This window comes from Panthera leo, chromosome F2 (assembly GCF_018350215.1).
Source record: "Panthera leo isolate Ple1 chromosome F2, P.leo_Ple1_pat1.1, whole genome shotgun sequence".
NCBI lineage: Eukaryota > Metazoa > Chordata > Mammalia > Carnivora > Felidae > Panthera > Panthera leo.
The window spans coordinates 47818883-47844415 of record NC_056695.1 but is presented as its reverse complement, the minus strand read 5'-3'; the positions used below and the strand labels follow the sequence as shown (position 1 = coordinate 47844415).

Genomic DNA, 25533 nt, shown 5'->3' with positions numbered 1-25533 from the left:
CCTGAGTCTACCAAAAGGAGGGAGAGAGAAAGACCTAGGGAATATAGATTTAATCCTTTGATTATTACCTTTCGGCCAAGAATGCAAAACCCAATACACCAGGGTCTTCGCGAAAAGTTCTTTTTTCCTTATGAAAAAACTTCTGTCCTTTCTCAGGGCTCCTGTATGCCTCTTATTCTTCATGCATGTTGGGGAACAGATTTGAAACATATTTGTGTGGATTTAAAAAATATATACATATATTTTTTGCTGTGGAAATAGAGGGTTTTTTTTTCTAAATAAAAAAGGATCTTTGAAAGGTGGTTTATATTATCTTTCTTTTTTATTTTTTTCACAAAAAAAATTTATTTATTTTTGGGAGAGAGAGGAAGAGACAGAGCGTGAGCAGGGGAGGGGCAGAGAGAGAGGGAGACACAGAATGAAACAGGCTCCAGGCTCTGAGCTGTCTGCACAGAGCCCGATGCGGGGCCCGAACTCACAAACCATGAGGTCATGACCCGAGCTGAGGTCAGATGCTTAATCAACTGAGCCACCCAGGCACCCCAGATTTATATTATCTTTCTTTAGCAAAATCTTTTTTTTTTTTTTTTTTTTTAAGGCCGGAAAGCATGGATCGATAGTTCAGAATGATAAAGTCTGTACAGTTGTTTGTGTAGCTTTCACAGGAGGGGACAAAACAGAGTAAAACCCTCAGCCACTAGGTGAATGTTTTTCCAACCTCAGAAGGAGTGGGCCTGCTCAAAACAGGAAGTAATCACAGTACAGTCGTTTGAGTAATGAGAGAAGGCTTCTGGATTTGGCTTAGTTGTTTCCTTCACGCGAAAAGCCAGGACAGTCTATAGACATTCTCCTGTTTCTCGCAGCATCTGCATCTTTTGTGGGGCACACACAGTGCACCCCCAGGCAAGCTGCAAGCAGTTGCAGACAGAGAAGTCTCGGGAGTTGGCCTATCAGCCCTTGTAAATGGAGTTAGCTAGTGCTGGGGGTCAGTGTGGGACCCAAGAAGAACAGGGCATGATACAGAAAGAGGACGAGAACATCGTACTCTTTCAAGTGTTACCAGCTCAGCACTTTCATGGCTAAGTCTTTCCCCTGTTAAAGAGGATTTTACACTGTAATTATATCTGGACATTGACAATTCTATATATGTTGTGTAGAAACAGAGTTATATTTAAGTTAATCATTTAGTGAATTGTTGCTTTAGTTTGGGCCCTCTCAGTTGTCAAGGACTAGAATATCACTACACTAATTCAAGTACAAGGGGCTCATCGTGACAATGACTACTACTACCATTACATTATCCAGAGTATATTATCACATAGACTTTTCTCCCATACCCTGGGAGGTAGGGTGTTATTATCCCTATTCTACTCAGTAGAAGGGCAGGTGTAGAGAATGTGGCCTTAGGCATGTGAGTGGGCAGAAGGAGTCAAGACTCACGCCCAGGTGGTCACTTGGGAGCCATACTCTCTAACTCATGTACGACACTGCCCCTTGAAAGGATTCTGTGCCTGTGAAACAGTATAGCTGGGCTCATGGGGGCCAAAACAGCAGACAGGAAAACTGGGAATAGGGTAATTATCTTTCTCCGAGGTCATGTGGTCTCTGCTCAATTGGCTTCTCTCTTTTTCTTTCCTATCTTCTTTTGTTGCTTCATTTTACATTTGGCCTCTGAATCGCCAACCCATAAAGCCGCTGGCTGAGACCTCAGTATCTCCTGGCTCTAACTCATAAGTGAGAGTTTGGTCCAGCTCACTGAGCCAGGCCATACAATCAATGGAGCCTGGCCAGCAAAATAATTAGCTACCTTTGGGTTGGTTGTTCCTTCCAGGTCCATTGGTGACTGCTTTGTGCACAGACTTCTTCAGCACCGTTTCTCTGAGCAGGGGATTGTGGGTAAGGCAGCTCATGCTGGAATGGGAAGTTGTTCATAGCAGGGATTTAACATCTCTGGTACAAGCTTATTTTATACTTTAATATTTGAAGCTAAATACTTTAACGCTTCTGCTATCTTTATAAAGTCTTAGCTTAAAGGAATCTGTATCTGTTAAGACTCTTCAGGTTGCGAATGTTACAAACCTGATTCAAAGGGCCTTAAAAAAAATCAAATTAATTGGTTCTCGTAACTGTAAAGGCAAAGGTGTGGCTGGATCCATGTCTCAAACAATATTGTCAGAAATCTGTCTCTTGCCATCTCTTTGCTCTATATTCTTCTGGGTTGGTTTCATCATCAGGCTCTCCTGATGCCTGTTGGTTTCATCATCAAGCAGGCTCTCCATGATACCAAGACACTAATCAGAAGCTCTAAGGCAATTAGATGAGACACCCCAACAAGCAGCTTCTCTTTCTCTATAGTTCCATCAAAATTCTTTATTCTCATTGCCCTAAATTGATTACATGCCAGTCTTTCAATCAAACATGGCAGCCATGCTGCTGACCTCCGGAAAGGGGTTAAACCACCTCCTTATTGAAGCACATGGACTGGAAATGAGGGAGTATGGTCTCCAGTGACAGTGGAGATGTTCGTACTCAAAGAAATGGGAATGGATGCTGCCCAGGCAAAAAATATGTCTACTTTGGAATACTTTCAGATATATTATAAATAACTGGATATCCATAAGCAAGGTTTTGGGACTCAAGGTAAGGAGTCTGGGTCACTGACCTTATCTTATTTGTGTGTGATAAATCCCAAACCCTAGGAAATCCAAAGTGTTTGGAAAGGCCTACATCTTCATTTGTTAGGTCATTAATCCTGAAAGAGAATGTTATTAAACCAACGGAAATTATTGTTAAGACTTGTATCTTTTTGAGAAAGCCCATTGCAGGATGGTTTTGTCTTCAGTTTTTGATCAAGCATGGTGATAAGACTTGAAAGTCTTTTGTTAGGTGCCCTCTGTTTCAAGTCTAAGTTGTTCTGGCATTGAAATGACTTTGGTGAATTACATAAAGGTTTTATGTAAACTTTTCTCAGAGTCTAGGATTTAAGACCCAGTTTATCTAGGTAATGATTAAATTGCCCTGTTTAGATATCGCTGATCTTAATACCCACTGGGAAGTAATAGCTTTGTTTTTAACTGTCTCGTAAATCAGGAATTTCGAGTCCAGGAGAGGTTAAAATAGCAAGTCCTCGTGCTCACAGATACAGGTTGAATCTATGCAACCTCAAGTCTTGAGTAGTAGTAGGTTGTGTGTAGGTGTGCTGACAAAGTCACCACATCAATGGTCCAGCTGTCCTTTGCAACAGACGATCAGCTTCCTTTGCCTATCAAAGTTTTGTAGACAGCTGCCTTAATTTCTTTTACTTCTTTAACATTTTATATTTATAGGATTTAAAAAGCCCCCTCATATGCCAAAATGTGTTTCTTTTCTCTTGACTCATTTAATTGTACAACTGTTATTTGGTTTTATGCTGGTTTGAGGTTCTCAGTTGCAAACAACAGTGCTCACTCTGGCTAGTTTACACAGAAAGTGAGTTCTTTTTTTTAATTTATTATTTTTTTAATGTTTTTATTTTATTTTTGAGAGAGAGACAGAGACAGAGAGAGACAGAGATAAAGGGAGACACAGAAACTAAAGCAGGCTCCAGGCTGTGAGCTGTCAGCCCAGAGCCTGATGCGGGGCTGGACCTCATGGACCGTGAAATTATGACCTGAGCCAAAGTCAGATGCTCAAGCAACTGAGCCACCCAGGCGCCCCCTGAAGGGAGTTCTTTTTAAAGGATATTAAGGAGCTCAAAGGATTTCTGGGAGCACCAGAGTCAGCCTTGGAGGGCATGCAGCCGGGAACACTATGCAAATTATACCACTAGTGGCTCCAGTGGGACCCTAGTGTGACCACCAAAGAACATAGGTCCCTCTGCTCATACCAGAGAGTAAGTTTTTCCTGGTGGGGTCCCAGGGATACCATCACTGTTGCCTCTGCAAACTGGGTATTTCTCTGCCATACTCCACCAATCCCCACTACAGTGAATTCCACGTGGTACCTCTTTCTTTAATCCCACTCTTCTGAAAAGAATTTTTGCATGGATGCCGCTGATTGGTGGAGCCAAGGTCACATGCTTGCACCTTGGGTGCAAGGCAGGCTGGGTAGGCAAATTCCTGACTTCCATCTTGGGGAAGTGAGGATTCACAAGGTAGGCAGTTTCTCAAATGTGGAGGAGTATTCCAAAGAATGCCGTTTGGCCACAAAATATGAGAAATCCCTACATACCCTGAAGAAAAAGGTCTTGTCTTATCTCTGGATACTTTGTTGTTCTAAAACAGTGATTACCATTCTTAGTAGTAGGGCTTTTCCCTACTGTATATGATTTGAATGACCCCAGGAAGCACCCCCTGGCCTGATGCCATAGAGGATATTCATTACTTTTAATTAAGCAGAAATCTAGTTACCTCCTATACCACCCGCCTCTTTACTGCCCTTGGTTGCCTCATCAGTATCAGCTAAATCAGTCTTTATCCCTTCCCTGTACAAAGGCAGGGGACAGGTCTAAAAAGCAAAGAGGAGGCATCCGATGCTCTGAGAGGGTAACCCATCTGCCTAGAGCCACACAGCCATCACTGAATGCAACCCAAGTCTGTCTCCAGAGCCTACTCTGCAATATTGCCTTTGGAAACTTGAGGGTTTTCTTCATCAGTGGTGCGTGATGGACCTCTGCTGACCCTCAACACTGTCCTTCTGAGTTATTTGCAAATGAAAGCCTTAAAGGCATTCCTGGAAAGTTCCAATAATATGATTTTCTTTATAGTATAATTCGCTATTAGATGCTGCCATGGGCTGACTTGTGTTCCCCTACTCTTCCCAAATTCATGTATTGAACCTTAACCCCCGATGTAATTGTATTTAAAGATTGGTCTTCTAGGAAGATAATTACGGTTAAATGAAGCCATAAAAATAAGAGTTGAGCTCTAATCTGATGGGGTCCTTCTGAGAAGAGGAAGAGACGCCAGAGATCTCTCTCTTTACATGCACAGAGAAAAGGCTTGTGAGGACACAGGGAAAAGGTGGCCCTCTGTAAGCCGTGAAGAGCACCTCAACAGCAAAAACAAACAAACCCCAACTTTAATGGCACCTTGATCTTGGACTTGCAGCTTCCAGAACTGTGAGAAAATCAGTATCTGTTGTTTAAGTCACCCAGCTGGTGATATTCTGTTCTGGTGGCCTGAGTAGGCTAATATAAATAGAGTTGCCTTAAATCTGGGGATGGTAGTTACAAATGCAGCAAAAGCTAGAGGAGCAACGGGGCCTGAGGAGGGTGAGTCCACATCTGGTCAGGGGATCATGAAAGGCTTTACCAGAGGCAGTGCCGCATGAAATGGCCCCTGAGGGAATTGGAGTACCTGTAGGCAGAGTAGCATAATGGTTAAGAGCATGGGGTCTGGGGGCTGATTTGCTGAGTTTGAATCCTGACAGTGGTTTGCTTAGTTGTGTGACTATGTGAAAGTTGACTCTTCTGAGTCTTAGTTTCTGTCATTATTCTCCCTTTAAAAAAATTATCTTACAACACTGGGGAGATCAAATGAGATCATGCATGTTAAACTATTAGACCTGTACTCAGCCTGTGTAGGCATTCAATAAGTTATTCATATTAGCTAGTTGTTAATATTATTTTAGCCTGCAGAGAAAGGGACAGGGTGTGTTGGGGAAGAGAGGTGGCAATCACAGGCTGAAGACGTGGGTAGACACTGGAGGGAAGATGTGGCAGGCATTTTGTGAGTAGCTATGTGGTTTGTCTGAAGCCCCGTCCACCAAAGCCCTCTTTCTTTGAGTCTGTAGTTTCTGAAGCATCTCCTCTTCCTGATTTGGTTTCCCCAAAGGGGTTGCAAAGCAGAATAGAAGCATATGTTGGCCCACCAAAACAATCCATTTCTCATGGTTCATAAGTAAATTTGCCTTCTGGTTTATTAGTCTGTGTCTTGAGCGTGAGTCGGTCCCCCAGGGTTTCATCACCCTTGAAGGAACAGAGAAAATCAAATTTCTGAATTTGCAGAGCTGCAGACCAGGAATGGACCTGTAGTGACCCCTCAGAGGTGCAGACATTGTGAGGCACCACCGAACACAGAGAGCTTGTCTCTTCTCTCCTCCCCCTTGCTCTTGCCTTTAAACTTTCACAATGTGACAAGCTGAGCATCAAACATCTGGTGGGACTGGGTAGAGCTTGCCACACTGAAGGAAGACACTCGTTAAATGCCTCTTGCATGAGTGAAGAGTATTTGCTGCTGGTGATGCAATGGGCAGTAGACTGGGGACAGGTGGGGTCATGCCTTGGAAGCAGAGGTCTGGGTTCTGGTCCCTTCTCCCACATACTATGTGCTTTGGACAAATCCCTTACCTGAGCCTCAGATGCCTTATCTGTGCAATGGAGATAAAATCCTTACCTACCGAAGGTGGAAGATAGCTGAATGTCCTCTGGTCTCTTCCAACTCTGATATTTATGCCTTAAGAAGGCGACTCTCTGGGAGCCTGGAGGGCTCAGTCGATTGAGCGTCTGACCTCAGCTCAGGTCATGATCTTGCCCTTTGTGGGTTTGAGCCCCACATCGGGCTCTGTGCTGATAGCTCAGAGCCTGCAACCTGCTTCAGATTCTGTGTCTCCCTCTCTCTCTGCCTCTCCCCTGCTCTCTCTCTCTCTCAAAAACAAATAAACTTAAAAAAAAAAAAGGTGATTCTCAACAAGGGTTGAGGATATTATAGCACAAAATGTTTCTACCGTGTGGACCCCAGGGGAGCTCCAGGATGGATTCTGCCCTCTCCTGACCTCTCACTCGTTTGTGTTTGCTTTCCTTGTTGCCCCATTTGAAATGTAAGGTAGCTTGTTTGGGGGGAATGTTAATGGTGGGGAAGGCAGATGGACACAATCCTTATGTATTTTCTATGCCCATTACAACACTGAGCATACAAAATGTGCTCACTAAACACTTGTGAATTTTATTTGAATATTACAGCCTAGCAATCAATGAATTCAGATTGCATTTTTACCCTAAAGACATTATTTGCCTCATCTATCAAACAAGAATAATAGGATAAACATAAAAAATAAAATTCGCTATTTTGAGGAACGGAAGATGCATTTTAAGGGCTATTAATTCTGTTCCAGAGTTGTATTTTTCAAACAATGACTTTTACTGGTAGATGTTAGCTTATTCTAAGATGTTTTATTATTTTGAAATTATCACTGCCTGTCTCCCAACTTTGTGAGACAGAAGATTAAGCCACGGATTTTATTTTAGAATTCAGGTTCCCACAGCCCCATTTGCAAGAGTTAGGGGTATTAATACTGCTGAGTTTTCCTTCATGTGATTTGGAGAAATGCTGCCCACATTTTATTACACCCTTTCTTTAATGGCACATTCATTTCTTATCTGAGACTACCGTGGGCATCTGTTAAACTGGCCACTAACTGAACAGTCTGTCCTTACATGTTCAGGAATTCTAAAGGCTGTCATTTTAGGCATACAAATGCAAAACTAAACACACGTAAAACACCCCATTTCCACTTGTTTGTAGCTTCCTAGAATAAGGGTATGCTTGTGATATATTTGTAGGCTTTCCATTCGGTGCCTAGGTCCACTACACCGGCTGGAAATAATTCCTCTGCGCGAGCTGATGTTGTTCCGGACTCCGCCCGCTTCCCTGGATCATGTGGCCTTCATTCCTAAAGAGAATGATGTCAATTCGCTGTCTAAACCAAAAGGTTTGGAGGCCTGCACACATGCTTTATTTGACCTGTAGGGTTTTTTTGAACTTTAAAAAATTTGTTGCCGACTTAAAAAGAGAAAATAGAAGAGGTCTCATAAAAATGTGGATTTTAGACTTCTCTTGAAAAATCATAATATCTACCTAGAATACTAGGTTCAGTTTCTACATGGCAGCAATCGGCAAGTCAAGCAACACCTTTCTTCCTTCCTTCCTTCCTTCCTTCCTTCCTTCCTTCCTTCCCTCCTTCCTTCCCTCCCTCCTTCCTTCCCTCCCTCCCTCCCTCCCTCCCTCCCTCCTTTTCTCCTTCCTTCCATTCTCTCTCACTTTCTTTTTTTAGGTTTATTTATTTATTTTTAGAGAGAGAAACAGTGTGAGTGGGGGAGGGGTGGAGAGAGAGAGAGAGAGAGAGAGAGAGAGAGAGAGAGAGAGAATGAATCCCAAGCAGGCTCCAAGCTGTCAGCGCAGAGCCTGATGGGGGGCTTGAACCCATGAAGCCATGAGACCATGACCTGAACTGAAGCCACGAGTCGGATGCTTAACTGACTGAGCCACCCAGGCGCCCCAAACATCTGTTCTTTTTAGAGAGGACACATGCCCCCTTGCTCGCCAGAATCTCTACTCTTCCTGCTGTTCTAAAACTTACTTTTTTATACTTTTACTTCCTCCCCCCCTTCCTTAGGCCTGCCTGCCCTGTAAGCATTTTTTTTTTTTTTTTTTTTTGGTGGTAAAATATACATAATATAAAATGTGCCATTTAACCAGTTTAACTATACAGGTCAGTGATATTGAGTATATTCACATATTGTGCAACCATCACTCCCATCCATCTCCGAAACTTATTTTCATCTTTCCCAACTGAAATGAAACTCTGTACTCGTTAAATAACTTCTTACTCCCTCCTCCCTCCAGCCCCTGGCAACCACCATTCTACTTTTGTCTCTGAATTTGGTGACTCTAGGTACCTAACATAAGTGGAATCATACAGTATTTGTCTTTTGTGACTGGCATATTTCACTTGGTATTCATGTCTTCAGGGTTCCTCCATATTGTACGTGTGTCAGAATTTTTTTTCCTTTTGAAGGCTGAATAACAGCCTATTTGTACGTATCTACTGATGAGGTTCTTGGGGTGACGGTGGTGCTTGTGGGTCCACAGCCGATGACCAAGAAAGGAGATTTTATTGAAGCCCAGGGACAGGACCCGTGGGCAGGAAGGGCTGCCCTGGGGACCATGAGGAGAGGCTGGTTATATACTATGGGGTTGGGGGAGGTAAAGTCCAGGGGAAGTTTCCAGTGAGATTTTCATATGCTAAGAAGACTCCCAGGATTCGGGAGGCCTAGCTGTTGTCAAGCTAAGGTGGTTTTTCCCTCTAGCGAAGCATTCACATTAAGACAGTATTCCTGGAGAAACGTTTTACTCTGCCAGCCTCAAGTATTTGTCATTGGGCTGCAGGTTGTAAGGAAATTTAGTTCTATCTGCCATTTCCTTCTGCCTTTGTTTCCCACATCACTATGGAGGGGTGATGGAGACTTAGGTCCTGCAGGACTATGACCTCAATCAGTTAACCGTTTGTTTCCCCCCTTTTCTTTGTTCTTGGGTAGCCAGGAGTGCCTGAGGAATATCACATATATCCCACCTGGTTGGGGGGGGGGGGAGGTGTTGCGGCCTGTCATCTTGCCTCATCATATACCACATTTTATCTGCTCACCTGTCAATGGACATGGGTTGTTCACCTTCTGGCTATTGGGACTAATGTCGCTATTAACAGTGGCACACATATCTGTTTGAATCCTTAAGCATTTGCAGTTGGGGACAATTTTCTTGACAGTTTCCCAGCTATGCTCTTGTCGTGTGAGCTTTGCTTTCTTCCCCTGGTCTCCTAGAGGCAAAGCCCTCCAGGACTAGGCTTTGGCTTAAATGAACTTCTTCCGGAAGCACTTTGAAAAACCTTCTTCAAGACATCTCATAAAAATAACTCAGATTCTTTAAAATTGTAAAAACTGGTTATTGTGGGATTTTCAAAACTTAATATCATATTAATAAAAATATCTGGAAGTACCATCTTGTGAGTTATTCAGTCTTGAATTTAGTTATAAAAAGCTCCTGTTTGAGGAAGAAATTTGCGATGTATTTGGCTTTCTTGATCCGAACAAAGCTTGTTCATCTTGCTTTGGTGTGCTGCGTATGCTAATCAGACCTTTTTCTTGTAGGTGTTGATAAATGGGAAATGTGAAAATAATTTAGATTTTATGTCTGAGTTTTCAGGTTGCATTAAGATGGGAAAGTGCGGGGCGCCTGGGTGGCGCAGTCGGTTAAGCGTCCGACTTCAGCCAGGTCACGATCTCATGGTCCGTGAGTTCGAGCCCCGCGTCAGGCTCTGGGCTGATGGCTCAGAGCCTGGAGCCTGTTTCCGATTCTGTGTCTCCCTCTCTCTCTGTCCCTCCCCCGTTCATGCTCTGTCTCTCTCTGTCCCAAAAATAAATAAACGTTGAAAAAAAAAAAAAATTTATAAAAAAAAAAAAAAAAAAAAAAAAAAAAAAAAAAGATGGGAAAGTGCTTTTTTTTTTTTTCCCACTGAGTGCGAAATGTAAAGGTCAGATAAGTTTTTGCTCTTCTTTTTGACAGAGTGCTATTTCTGACTTTTTGTTAATGATAACATCAGCCTGAATATCATTATCTGACATTAGGCATATGGCAATTCCATTTTATAACACTGTGAACGAAATCTTGATGTCAGTTTGGAATTTTGGTTGTTTAGGTAGGCACTGCACTAGAATTGGGCTTGCTGATACGTATTTACCATTTTGGACTAATGCAGTTGTGGACGTAAGTTTATGAAGTCAAGAGTGCAACTGACATTGCATAGAGGAAATTAAATTCTTTAAGAAACAGATTGCTTCTAAGTACTTCCAGAAGAAGTTAGAGTTTACAGTTGAGATGCAAATCTCAAATCCTAGTCCCTTCACTAAAGCTGGTCCCCTCCTCATAGCTGTTTTTCTACTACATAAGATTTTAGAGCCTCCAGGCTTCGTGTTTTCTTAAAAGCTTTATGATTGCATTTCTTTAAGAGTGTTTTGTAACCTAGACTTTTAAATTAATGCAGCAAACCTTCATCTGAATTACTGAATTCCTGCTATAACTACTTTTTATTATTTTCGATGGGCTTGCAGTTTTAAGAAAACATGCCAGTCTTAATGTGTATGGGTACGTTTTTCACTTCAAATGGGCTTAGTCATGAAATCGTATTTCAAGGATCAATTCTGTATCTTGATATAGACTTACTGCCTTTCGATAAAAGATCTACCTTTTTTAAAAAACTTATTTTTTCTAAATTTTCTAAAAAACTAATTAATACATTTAAGTTTAAGACATAGGGGAAATCCCTTCAAGTTAAGTGTTTGGAATGAGTTCCTCATTGGAAGGGCAGGGTGTGATGTCAGAAGAAGAAGAAAGATGCCCAGGACAGACTCTCTACAGTGAGCTACCAGTTTTATTCATTTTTATTTCTTTTACAGCATATCACAAAGGCCTTAACAGAGTTGCTCGATTAATGATCACTGAGTAAATGAACCTATAAAAGGGGTGATTGAGGAGAGTTTAATTAAGAATTATTTATAGGGCCCCTGGGTGGCTCAGTCATTAAGCATCTGACTTTGCCTCTGGTCATGATCTCACAGTTTGTGAGCTCAAGCCCTGCTTTGGGTGAGTCCCACCTCTGTCTCTCCTTCTCTCTCTCTGCCCCTTGCTCACTTGTGCTCCCCCTCCCCCAAATAAAAAAAAGAAGTATTTATAGGATGTCAAGAAGGTTAGGGAAACCACTGAGGGATGGCGAAGCACCTCAGGGCCAGGAACTACTAGAAGTGGGAGGATCCTCAGACCTAAAGGGCTAAGGGGAGGAATTGTTCTCGAAGCAGAGAGAGTAGTAGCTGAGGAGAGAGAGGCCTGACGGGAGCCAAGGCCTCGGGCAGAGAAATGTACCAAACTGTGGCCTGGCGGGGAAGAAATGGGGAGGAGAAATCCCCTAATCTCTGTCTCTCATCTTGAATTCTAGTCTTCTCCTGTGCTTCCTATTGCCTGAACCCATCTAGAAGCCAGAGGGCAAGAGAGTCCCAGGAGGTTAGCACACACAGGTCAGTCTCCAGGGATGTGGAAGGACGAATAGAGGTTATTTCAGTGTTCTTTCTCACTCTTGGTCTTCTTCCGACCTAGCCCTCATGCAGATCTTCTTAGATGTACTCATGCACCTCCTATGACTCATACCCCAAGCACAGACTACTTATTCTACGGCCTCCTGCCACTTGCCTTTGCCAGGGAGTGACTGGGGCTGTGTGGAGAGTGCCATTCACATCCTATGAAAGGTATGCTCTGAAACTGTGCAGTGTGTGGCCTGCTTTGTGGCCCTGCCTTTGCAGTACATTCTGAATTGTGTTGGCTGGTTGGGGGGGCTGGGGGTGGGGTTGAGGGTGGGAGAGTCCATGGGAAAACGAGAGAAAGAGATAGGGTGAACGTTTATTATGCCGTAATTTCCAATTTGAAAATGATGACTTACGTACCTGTCAGGGCTGCAGACTCTGTTTTGTCTGATTATCAGACAGGTGCTGTCAGGGCAGAGAGCAGGAAGACTAAGGTTTCAGTGGTAAAAATGATGGGATAAGTTGATGAGAGCACGGAATAAGGAGGTACTTTGAAAAGAGGTTACTGAGTATTGCCAGGGAATGGATGCTAACAAAGAAGCTCTATCCGGCCTCATGTGGGCATCCAGAACTCATGGCCTTGGCCTTTGTAACTCACTCAACTTCTGTTGCAACAGCGTCTGTGTGTGATGACCTTGTCAGGAGTAATGGATCTGGAATAAACATGTTATAGTTATGAGCCACAGAAGGCACAAACACAATAGCAGAGGATAATAAAATCACCTCGGGGCGTCTAGGTGGCTCAGTTGGTTGAGTGTCCTACTCTTGATTTCCGCTAAAGTCATGATCTCATGGTTTGTGGGATTGAGCCCTGTGTTGGGCTCTGTGCTGATAGCATGGAGTCTGCTTGAGATTCTCTCTCCCTCTGCCTCTCTCCCTGCTCCTCCACAGCTCATGTGCTCTCTCTCAAAATAAATAAACTTTAAAAATAAAGTAAAATCACCTCCTGCTTGAGCACCCTTGGGTTTGGATCTTGGTGTGGGGTCCCCTTGGTTGTGACTAAGAACTCTGAAAAATAAGCATAGACTATCAAGTGTGATATGAACATTCGATGTAGTGAGTGGGCCAATTTTTTTGCCTTTCTTCATTTTTTTTTTCTCCTGTCCTAGTTGCTTTCAGGTCTTTAGTGCTTAGTTGACCCTTTTGTAATATCTTAGATTATGGGGCTTAGATAGGCTAGGACTTAGGTGAGTTAAGACTGTGAAGCATAGGTCAGTTACCTGGGAATTGCCAGCCTTCTCAAGTCCTTACACATCCATGACTTCTGGCTGTGCCCATGTTTTCAGGGCTGTGATTGTATTTCTAGAAATCACTAGAGAAGTAACCCATTGTGTCTAGTTCATCTTCACCCTGGAGAAAAGGTAGCACCTCTTCCTTGAATGTGCAACTCATTTGTTTCAATAGAAATAAATATTTATCAAGCATCTACTCTGTGCCATCCACCCTTTTAGGCTCTAGGAATTTGGGGTTGCAAAAGACAGGTAAGGGTTCTGGTCTCAAGAAAATAGACTTAAAGTAGAATTAAAGAGAATTAAAAGTACAATTCTAGGGGCTCCTGGCTGGCTTAGTCAGTAGAGCATGAGACTCCTGATCTCCGAGTTGTGGGCTCAAGCCCCACATTGGGTGTAGAGATTCCTTAAAAATAAAATCTTAAAGTAGAATTCTAATTAAAGTAGAATTATATGATCACTCATATAGAATAGAATGATGATAGGACTATATTTTGTTAGATGGTCAGGGAAAACCTCTGTGAGGAAAGAGGATTGAAATTGAATTATGAATAACAAAAAGGAATATGTCACAAGAATAACGAAGAGAGCATTCCAGATGGATGCATGGGCGGTGCAGAAGCCTGGAGATGGGGATGAGCTTGATGTGTGGGAGGAGCAGAGAGGTCAGTGTGTCATTGGGTTTAGCCTAGACAGCAAAAGAGACATGCTTAAGATAAGGCTACGCAGACACACAGGGTCTTGGAGGCCAGGGCAGTGGGTCTGGATTTGTTCGAAAGGCAATAGGAATCTATTGATGAGCTTTAGGTAGGAAAGTGTCATGTTCTTTTTTACATTTAAACAATGGTTGCTTTTGATAAGAATGGATTGTAGGGAGTAGAAGCTAAAGCAGGGAGACTCCTTAGGTTTTGCGGTAACCCAAGATATGATGGTGGTTTGAAAAGTTGTAGTAATGGAGTAGGAGAAAAGGATACCAGCCCTAATCCAATACTGGTGTTCTTATAAGAAGAGTTTAGGACACAGACATACACAGATAGAAAACAATGTGAAGACACAGAGAGAAGACAGTTGGCCATCTACTAGTCTAGGGGAGAAGCCTTAGAGGAAAAACCCTGTTGACACCTTGATCTTGGACTTCAAGCCTCCAGAATTGTGAAAACATCAGTATCTGTCATTTAAGCCACTCAGACTGCAATACCTTGTTATGGCAGCCTTAGCAAACTTACACATGTTAAGTTAAGGTGCCAGTTGGACCCAAGTGGGTATGTTAAGTCATCAATTGGATGTGTGGACCTGGAGAGGCATGAATGCCAGAGAGAGAAAGATTTGGGGGTTGTCAGTCTAGAGGTGGTACTTAAATCCTGGACTGGTTGGGATGACCTGGGGTATGAGTGTAGAAAAGAGGGTCCATGGCTGAGCCCTGGAATAGTGAGGGCTGAGGAGAGGGAGAGTGAGGAATGGTCAGTGAGAAGCCAAAGGTTACCAAGGTGAGTAAACTTGAAAAGTGGCCTTTGATTTTCAGCCTGTTGGCTTCATTTTGGATCCATCTCTTAGACATATTTGACTCCTAAGATTTTTCCTTGAATATAAGTTTTGGATCTTTTCATCCCTTTCCTACCCTGAGGTGCTTGCTCACGTGACCATCTCTCATTTATCAGAGGTAGGGTGACAGACAGTTTCCCTAGGACTGAGGGGTTTCTGGGATGTGGGCCCTTCAGTGCTAAATGCAGAACATTTCCAGGCCAATTGGAATTAGTTGGTCACCCTAATAAAAGGAAAGTTTTGGCAACGTTTATTTCTTTTATCTCACTGGCTTCATTGAAAGGTGACTGGTCTAAGAGAATGTCACAAATAGGAGAATTATGGTCTTTGAAATGTTTCTTTTTTCCTGGAAACCATCTAGAAATGGGTACTTCCACCATGAAACAAGCCTAATAATGAAAAATGAGTTTATACACCATTCAGTTCCATTACCCCCTACTCCGTTTCATTTTAACAAGAATATTTTCTTGGCTTGTGTTTGTATCATTAGTAATTCTATACATTTCAGGGTGTACATTTTGAGTAATTATCTCCCCAATGATTTTAAGCATTGGCTTCAGTTAATTGAACCTTTTAATGAACCCACTAACAACATCTTTGGCATTATACAAAATATAACGTTGGAGCCAGCTGCTGTTCATTGGGTTTCAGCTGGTCCAAACCTAACAGATGTTCAAAATCTAAACACAGGACTAAGTTGGTTTACCTTTTGTGGCCCTAATATGGGTGAGTGGAAAAAATGAGGTCCTTCAAGTCTTTGGATAAGGAGGGATCCTGAGTCACCATCCTGAATACTTGTTATTTGTTCACATCTCACTGGCCCAGCTTGGTTCTTGAGTCCAAGCCTCTCACCACACTTGGTTCTGCCTCCCTCCTTCCATCTCTTCCATCCTCTTCAGTTGCCTTCCTGGACTGGGCAGGAGGAAATACTAGACACATTCCTAGCTTCATCTGACCAGTGCCTCACTCCCACATCACATGACATGGACATAACTTTATACTCAGCCAAACATATGCTCCTGCTAAGGCCAAAACAGCCCAAAGTCAGGGCCAACTTCTATATTAGTTTCCTCTAATAACTGCTGTAACAAATCATGAGTTGGGTGGCTTAAAACAACAGAATTTTATCCTCTTCTAGTTCTGGAGGTTAGGAGTCTGAAATCAAGATGTTGCCAGGGCCATGCTCTCTCTGAAGGCTCTGGAGAGAGTCCTTCCTTGTCTCTTCCTAGCCTCTGGTGGTTGCCCACAATCCTTTGCATTCTTGGCTTTCAGACACATCACTCCAATCTTGGTCTGTGTCTTCAGATGATGTTCCCCTCCCTGTGTGTTTCGTGTCCAGTTTTCCTTCTTCTAAGGATACCAGCCATTGAATTACGGCCTTCCCTAGACCAGTATGACCTGAACTTAAATTGATTTCACCTGCAAAGATCTCATTTCCAAATAATGTTTTGTTCACAGGTACTAAGAGTTAGGACTTCATTATCTTCACATGTTTGTGGGGGACACAATTCAACTCATGAGAACTTCTTACTGATTAATCCTGTGAAGAAGAGCATTTGCTCATTAACAAGACTTGGTGAAGTCAACCACACAGTCAGGATAATAATAATTGCTGGCTTTCAGGCTTCGATTCTGATACCGACTCCAGCATGTATTTTTTTCCCCACACCAGCAACAATTAATTCGATTCTGACATAATCTACCTGGAGATACTGACTGACCCCACAGGTTAAGAGCTTAGTCCTAAAGTCTGCTCTCCCCACTCAGATGCCAATCACAAGTCCAACTGTCATTTGTGCGTTTGACCGACCAGCTATAAATCAGAGGTTCCAACAGGCCCCTCCTTGGGTTCCATTAATTTGCTAGAGTGGCTCACGGAACTCAGAGAAACATTGTATTTACTAGATCACCAGTGTATCATGAAAGGATTGAACTCAGAAACAGCCAGATGGAAGAGACGCATAGGGTGAGGTATGTGGCAAGGGACTCAGAGCTTCTGTGCTTTCTGGACATGCCACTCTCCCCACATCTCCATGTGTTTACCAACCCAGAAGGTCTCTGAACCCCATCCTTTTGGGTTTTTATGGAAGCTTCATCATATAGGCATGACTGAGTAAGTCATTGGCCACTGAACTCAATCTTCAGCCTCCTCCCTTCCCAGAGGTCTATAAGGGACTGAGTTCTAGCCCTTTTATCATGGGGTTGGTTTCTGTGGCAGAGATCAGCTCTCATCCTGTGATGACTAGGGACTTCCCAAAAGTCACCTCGTTAGCATAACAAAAGACATCTCTATTGCTCTCAACCTTAGAAAATTCCAAAGGTTTTAGGACCTCCTTGCCAGGGACTGGGATGAAGATCAAACATTTATTTCTTAATACAAATCACAATCCCACAAGGCAGCATGGGGTAGTGAAAACAGTACAGGACATGGAGTCAGGAGTACCATAGTCCCCTCTTAGCTGAGGTTCCTCTTGCGGCAGTTTGGCTTCCCAAGGTTTCAGTTTTCCCAGGACAACCTGCAGGGAAGAAAACGTGCCTCCTTCTGACAAATCATCAGCCGCTCAGACGTAGCGTAAGACCCCGTCACAGTGCTTGCATCATTCGTCACTCACCTCACTTCATCTTGTCAGGTAGACATTTTGTCATCTCACAGCATTTCTAGAAGAAGGGTGAGTATATACTAAGATATTCTGAGAGAGACCCCATTCATATAACTTTTATTACAGCATATTGTTATAATTGTTCTATTTTGTTGTTCATCCTTTACGGTGCCTAGTTTGTAAATTAAAAGGTATCATAGATACGTGTGTTTAGGAGAAAATACAGCATATACGCGGCTCGGTACCATCCGCAGTTTGAGGCATCACTGGGGGTCTTGGAATGTATGCTCTGTGGACAAAGGAGACCACTGTGTTTGAATCCTAGCTCCACTGCTTGTTTGAGAAGCCATGGGCAAGTCACTTACCTTCTCTTGAAGATTTTTTAAAGTTTATTTATATTTAGAGAGAGTGGGGGAGGGGCAGCGGAAGGGAGAGAGAGAGAATCCCAAGCAGGCTCCACGCTCAGCACAGAATCCAATGTGGCACTTGGTCCCATGACCCTGGGATCGTGACCTGAGCTGAAATCAGTAGTGGGACGCTTAACCAACTGAGCCACCCACATGCCGCCACATACTGTTTTTCTGATTCTCAGTTTCTTATTTATAAAATGAGCGCAACCTCTATCATACATAGCTGTTGTGAGGTTCACATGACGTAGGTTACACAAAGCAGCTGGCTCAGTGCCTGATACAGACTGTTTGATTAATGCTCTCACTTCCCTTTTATTTTATTTATTTACTTATTAAAAGATTTTATTTTTAAGTAATTTTTACACCCAAAGTAGGCTCAAAGTCACAAGCCTGAGATCAAGAGTCGCATGCTCTACTGACGGAGCCAGCCAGGCACACCCCCTCACTTCCCTTTTAAATCAAGCTGATGTCATGTAAATGGATTTGTAAGTTTCTTTGCACTCTTCATAGAATTTATTATAAATGCATGGCTCATGATGAGATTATTAACCAGTCTGAGCATTACCTGAGTTTTGTATTTTAAGAGTGACTCTTTTTGGGTGTGATTGATAATTTTGGAAATGGAGTAGGGAATGGCTTTTTCATCATGAAAGGAGTAGTATAATGTCCCTCCCTGGAAACTTTATAATCAAATACCTTGGTTCCATTGGAAACCACTGCCTTAGGAATTTGGTTGGAGTTGATTAGCCCTGATGATTTCTTGTGGCTCTGGGCCATCTATCTTATCCTCAGCAATTTGTGAGGTATTTAAGGGCAGGATTTGTTCCTTGCTATTAACTATCACATCAGTTAGGAATTATGTTTGGTTGCTGGGAACAGAGCTAATTTCAGTGGCTTGAGGATTTATTATTTTTTCTTACAACAAATATTGGGAAGCAGTCAGTCCAGGGAAAGTGTGGCCGCATCTTGTGACCCAGGCCTCTTCTAGTTTTCTGTTCTATCTTTAGTGCACATTTCTGTTCTCGAGATAGCCTTATATGGGAGAAAATATTTGCAAATCATATATCTGGTAAAGGATTAATATCCAAATATATAAGGAATTGACACAATTAAGCAAAATAATAAGAATAATTTAAAAATGGGAAAAGGATCTGAAGAGATGTTTTCCCAAAGAATATATAGAAATGGCCAACAGGTACATGAAAAGATACTCAACATCACTAATCATTAGGAAAATGCAAATCTAGACCCCAATGTGGTATCATTGCATACCTGTTAGAATGGCTATGATAAAAAAGACAAGATAACAAATGCTGATGAGGATGTGGAGAAAAACATACCTTTGTGCAGTGTTGGTGGGAATGTAAATTGGTACAGCCATTATAGGAAACAATATGAAGTTTCCTTAAAATATTAAAAATGTAACTACCATATGTTCCAGCAATTCTGCTTCGGGGTATATATCTGGAGGAGATGAAATCAGGATCTCAGATATTTATGCTCCCAGGTTCATGGCAGCATTGTTTATAATGCCAAGACATGAAAACAATTATGTATGTCAGCCATAAAAAGGAAGGAAATCCTGCCATTTGCAATGACATGGATAGACCTTGATGGAATTATGCTAAGTGAAATAAGTCAGACACAGAAAGACAAATACTGTATGATCTTACTTGTATATGGAATCTAAAAAACTGAACTCATAGAAACATACAGTAAATTGGTGGTTGCCAGGGGTGGGGGAAATGGGTAAAGGTAGTCAAAGAGTACAAACTTCTGGTTATAAGATGAGTAAGGTCTGGAGGTCTAATGTGCAGCAGGGTTACTATAGTTGACAATACTGTATTGTATATTTCAAAGTTGCCAAGAGAGTAAATCTTAAAATATTCACTACATACATAAAAAAATGGTAATTATATGAGGTGATTGATGTATTCACTAACCTTATTGTGATAATCATTTTACAATATATATATATCAAATCATCATGTTGTACACCGAACTTGTACAATGTTACATAGTCAGTTAACATCTCAATAAAGCTGGAAGAAAAAAGATAGCCTTATAGTCCAAAATGGCTGCTGGAGCTGGAGCCATCACATCCATGCTCCGGGGAGAAAGATGGAGAAAAGAGGAGGCAAAGGGCCATAACCCCCAGCTGAATCAACCCTCTTAAGATCCTTACTCAAAACTCTACTTTCCGTTTTATTTTTGTTTTGTTTTGTTTTTTCAACCTTGGTAATTATACTGGTCAGTAAGGGAGGCTAGGGAAATGCAAATATTTTTAGTAGGGCACTTTGCCACCCAAAAATATAGATAGGAGAGAATGGATACATTGGCAGCTAGCAATCTCTGACTCGACTCCCTCAAATCATGTGATCATACCCTGTATGATAAAAATACATTTCCTTTTATCCAACTACAATTATCAATCATACTGAAGAGTCCCTCATAAAGAACTAAAGAGTAGTTTTTTTTTTCTATGGCACATAGGGTAATTCTTTAACTCATGGAAACTTAGTGAAATCGTTCATTTATACAAGTGGTATGTTGTTTGTGTCTCCTAAGTGTCTGGGAAGGTACGAGACTCTGAGGACAGAGCAATGAGTGAGACAGGCATAGTTCCTTTTCTCCTAATTACAGTCTAATGGAAGAGCAGAGGAGCATGAATCAAAGTAGCACATAAAGAAATGAAGGATTCCTGTGTGATGACAAAAAAATGACAGGTTTTAGTGCTGTAAAAGGAACACTCTGGTTATAGAGTTAGGGAAGGCTCTTGACTCCAAGGATGAGTTGAAATTTGATGGATGGGTAGGAAATAACTGGTTGAAGGGGCTGTGTGGGTAAATAGCATTCCAGGAATTCCAGGCATTCCAGAAAGAAAGAATAGTACAAATGAAGGCCAGTGGTGGGAGGAGCATGGAAAAAGGCTAGTTAGTGTGACTGGAGCACAGGAAGCAAGAGGGAGCACATCAGGCCAGGAGATTACAGAGGTGGGCAAGGACTAGCCTTGTGGGGATGTTAAGGATTTCAGTCTTCCTCCCAAGAGCAATGGGAAGTCACTGAATTTGAAGGTGGAGTGGGGCTAGGGGCATGTGAAATGAACATACTAGCTCTTTGAAAAGATCACTGGGATAGAGGATGGACTGGACTGAATTGAATAGTGACAGACTAGACAGGAGTACAGGTAAGTGATGAATGGTGGATTGGTGCAGGATGATGGTAGTTGTAGGCGTGGAAAGAAATAGATGGATTCAGGAGGACAAATGTAGTTTCTTAGGGCCGCTTGACTTGTGAAGGCTGCCGATGTTCCTTGTGTCTTTCTGAGGTACAGAATTGCATCTTTAATATGAAAGAGAAAGTGGTTACAGTAGATTTATTGATATTAACAGGATTTTATTCCAGAGATTTGCTCAATCGCAAAATAACCCAGGCTTTACCAGCCCTGGGTTGAGGTGAGATTTGGTCTGGTTTGGTCTTAGTGCAGTATTTTTTATTTCGTGTATTTTTCTAAACAGCAACTCTGGGATTTTGACAAAAAGTACATGAAAGACCTGTATGTATGCTCTTGTACAGTCATGAGAGATGCTTAGATGATGTATTCCTTGCTGCTATGAGAGTTAACTTTCTTCATTTACCAGAATCGGAGAATTAAAGAATTGAGAGGTTTCAGGTTAAAAAACATGACACCCAAATGCAGTGTTTATTGTTGGCTGTCCCCCCTCCTAATATCACTAAAATGTCAGAAAAAGGATTATGTAGCATTAGCTCAATGAAGACAAAAGGAATAGGAAAGGAGATGACTATATACAAGAGATGCTAACTACATTTCGAGATCTGGAAAGTAGATGGAATAATGGTAACTGATTTGGGTTTTAGCTTTTCCTACTTGGTTAAAAGCCTATAGCCAACAACAAGCAAGATGGCTTTGTGTCACAAAACTAAAGGTAGGCTCAGATATTGGTGGCACTAGATACCTCTGAAAGTGGGGCTGATAGGAGCATTAATTAGTTTACAAAGGATTCCTTCCCTCTGCTGGTGATGCTAGACAAGTACCTCCCTCCACTCTGCATAGATAAGTTTATGTCTAGAGAGGATGAACTTGGGAGTTCCCAGACTGTAGGACAAGCCAACAGATACTTAGCAACGCTTGGAGACATTTTTTGTTGTTGCAACTTGGTGGAAATTTCTTACTGGCATCTAGTGGGTAGATGCCAGAGATTCTGCTAAATATTCTATAATACACAGGACTGCTGCCCCCATAACAAAGAATTATATGCCCTCAAATGTCAATAGTGCTGAGGTTGAGAAACTGTGAGTTACGTGAAAATCTGGGGTGAGACTCTGTGCCTCCTTACCCAACATAGACATGTGCATGCACAGGCAGTACAGGAGATGGAAGAATGTCTTTGCTGGGGAGTTGAGTGGCAAAGACGAAGATACTGACATCTGTAAATCTCCCAACAATATGACAGGACCCTGCCGATCACTCGCCGTAAGTTGTACCCACTCTCCCAGAACTTCCATTCATCTTTTTGAGACCATCTTAACTATGAACAGACAGCCAAATCTCACCAGATAGTCGAGGAGAGTCCCTTCATGAAGAATAGAGTTAAAAATGAAGAAGGGGAGCCTGGGTGGCTCAGTTGGTTAAGTGTCTGACTTTTGGTTTCGGCTCAGGTTATGGTCTTACAGTTTCGTATGTTCAAGCCCCACATGGGGCTCTGTGGTGATGGTGAGGTGCCTGCTTGAGATTCTCCCTCTCTCGCTCTACCCCTCTCCCACTCGCACTCTCTGTCTCTCTCAAAATAAATAAGTAAACTTTTAAAAAAAATTTTACAAAATGAAGAAGAAAAAAGAGGAACTAGAAGAAAAGAATGCTAGCAACAGAAGAAAACATTAACATTAAAAGTATTTCTGGAGAGGGGCGCCTGGGTGGCTCAGTCGGTTAAGCGTCGGACTTCAGCTCAGGTCATGATCTCACGGTTCGTGAGTTCGAGCCCCGCGTCGGGCTCTGGGCTGATTGCTCAGAGCCTGGAGCCTGCTTCCGATTCTGTGTCTCCTTCTCTCTCTGCCCCTTCATGCTCTGTCTCTCTCTGTCCCAAAAATAAATAAACGTTAAAAAAAAAATTAAAAAAAAGTATTTCTGGAGAGATAAGAGATGCTATTGCACTTCTTAAACTAGAACATTATGGTATTAACAAGAAAGGGATCTTAAAATAACAAAAGTTATCGGAAATTAAAACTATGAGAGTAGAAATAAAAATGAAGTGTTGGAAAGTAAGGTTGAAGAGCTCTTAGAAAGTAGAACAGAAGGGCCAAGAGATGGGGAAATAGGAGAGAAAAGATAGCAATGGAGGAAAGTCCAAGAAGTTAACATCCAAATAATAGGGATTCCAAAAAGAACATGATGAAAATTAGAAGAGAAAAAAAAATACAAGAAAATTCCCCAAAGGGTATGAATTTCCAGACTAAAGGGCCTGTTGGGTGCCCAGTACAAGAGATGTCTGTCACCATGAAATTTTATATCGGGAATGAAGAAAAATCTTAGGAGCTATTAGAGATGAGAAGAAATCAGCTATCAGAGGTGAACTAGACTTTTCTACACCGGAAACTATAAGATAATGGAGCATTACCCTCAACATTTTGAGGAAAAATCATTTCCAGTTAGAATTCTGTATTTTGCAGAACTTCAGGCAAATGTAAAGGTAGAATAAAAGCATTTCCAACGTTGTATGACTGAAGGAATTTACTTCCATGTATCTTGACTTAGGAATATGCTGGAGGATGTGCACCATCAAAAAGGAATATAAATCAAGAAGGAGGAAAACAGGAGACACGGGATCAGGTCAAGGACCCACACAGTAAATGGGGAAGGGAATACCTGATTTAATTTAAAAAATTTTTTTAACGTTTATTTATTTTTGAGAGAGAGAGGCAGAGTATGAGCAGGGGAGGGGCAGAGAGAGAGGGAGACACAAAATTTGAGGCAGGCTACAGGCTCTGAGCTGTCAGCACAGAGCCGGATGTGGGGCCCGAACTCACAAACTGCGAGATCATGACCTGAGCCGAAGTCGGATGCTCAACCGACTGAGCCACCCCCAGGTGCCCCGTTGATTTAATTTTTTTTAACGTTTTTGTTTATTTTTGAAAGAGAGAGAGAGACAGAGCACGAGTGGGGGAGGGGCAGAGAGAGAGGGAGACACAGACTCTGAAGCAGGCTCCAGGCTCTGAGCTGTCAGCACAGAGCCTGATGCAGAGCTTGAACTTACAAACTATGAGATCGTGACCTGAGCAGAAGTTGGACGCTTAACTGACTGATCCACCCAGGCGCCCTGGGAATACCTGGTTTAAAGTGTGCATCAGGCTCATGAAGCTTGGGCAGATTGTAACGGGAGGATGGGGCACTCCAAGAGGGATGTCCTTAAGGAAAACAAACAAATTTGGAGTGCCTGGGTGGCTCAGTTGGTTAAGCATCTGACTCTTAATGTTGGCTCGGGTCGGGATCTCCTGGTTGTGAGATCAATTCCCACGTCCAGCTCTGCCTCGGGCTCTGTGCTGAGCACGGAACCTATTTGGGATTCTGCCTTCCTCTTTTTGCCCCTCCCCTGCTGAAGAGCGTGTGCACATGGGTGTGTGTGTATGCTCCCTCTCTCTTTCTCAAAATAAAGAAATAAACTTTTTTTTTTTAAAGGAAAGCAAACAGCTAGTACATACTGTAATATAAGCAATGAGGAATTTTAGGGAATTCTGGGAGTTTTCAGGCTATCATAGTGAAAGTTATATAGAAAATTGAGTAAATGAAAAATGAGACAAAGAAAAGAGGATGAACAAGAAAGGAAATCTATTCTGATTGTGCATTTAGAGAGCACTCATTCTATTCCAGGCACTCTTTGCAGTGCACATAATTATCCATTTAAGCCTCACAGCAACTCATGAAGTAGGTGTGGATACAGTTTTCATTTTACAATGATGGAAAATGATGCACGAGGCCACATAGCTGGTACCCATTGGAGGCTGGATTAGAACCAAGGCAGTCTGGGCTCATCGTCCTAACAATGTAAATTCTGTATTGCTTTATTCAAAATAGTGATACTGCTCTCTCGATGTGATGGTGGGGTGGGGAAATGGGAGGAAGTAATGTAACTGCTAAATTCAAATCTTTGACCGTAGGAAGTGGTAGATAATGTCCACATGGGAAAAGAAATCAAGAAATAGCAATAAAGTATTTAATATAAAAATATGGAGGTTAATATTGGGAGGAAATAGCTAAAAAGAGTTAAGAGTTGTTACCTGTGGGGAATGAGCCTGGGAGGTGGGAAAGGATGGGGTCACAGGCTGCTCTTTTTTCCTTTTAGCTTTATAGTGCGATTTGACTTTTTAAAACAATTACATGTGTTATTTGATTAAAAAAAACAAGATAAATAAAGATAAAAGGAATAAAGGAATTGTTTAGCCTTATGTTGGATCACCCAGTTGGAATCCAAGGTGCTACACAAGAAAGGGTCACTGTCCCCATCCACAGGGCACTACACCTTTCTTTTATATTCATGACAGTAGCCATCATGCTGTGACTGGTTATGGGAAGGCCTGTAAGGGGTTCCAGAACAGTGTGTTTAAGTCCAAACCATGCTGAGCTTGTTTGAAATTCTATTCATGGATTGTTTGAATTGAAGGAAAGTGTCTTCTTGCTCTGGGTTTTTAGATTCAGTTAGACAATTTCAGAGTCAAAGTTGCACTGGTTGCCATTTTAAGGTTGAGTCAGACTTGATGAACTCATCAGCAGGGGAGACACTCAGGTCGTATTTTTTTTTAAGAGTCTTGCCTCCTGCAGTTATTGTTTCGATCCTTATACCCCAGAAGAA

At 42.1% G+C, this 25533-nt stretch overlaps 1 protein-coding gene across 6 annotated transcripts in view; it reads left to right on the top strand.

Moving 5' to 3' along the window:
• Nucleotides 1-25533, top strand: part of NCALD (neurocalcin delta) — a 394624-nt gene that overhangs the window by 16838 nt on the left and 352253 nt on the right. For 4 of the 6 annotated variants that reach the window (XM_042924089.1, XM_042924086.1, XM_042924082.1 and 1 more), the window contains exon 1: nucleotides 20359-20855. The exons of 1 other annotated variant lie outside the window; for it this stretch is intronic. The gene's annotated coding sequence lies outside the window, so the exon portion shown is untranslated. Of the gene's footprint in view, nucleotides 1-20358; nucleotides 20856-25533 lie in introns of those variants that run through there. One more of the 6 variants, XM_042924084.1, reaches the window with a different exon arrangement.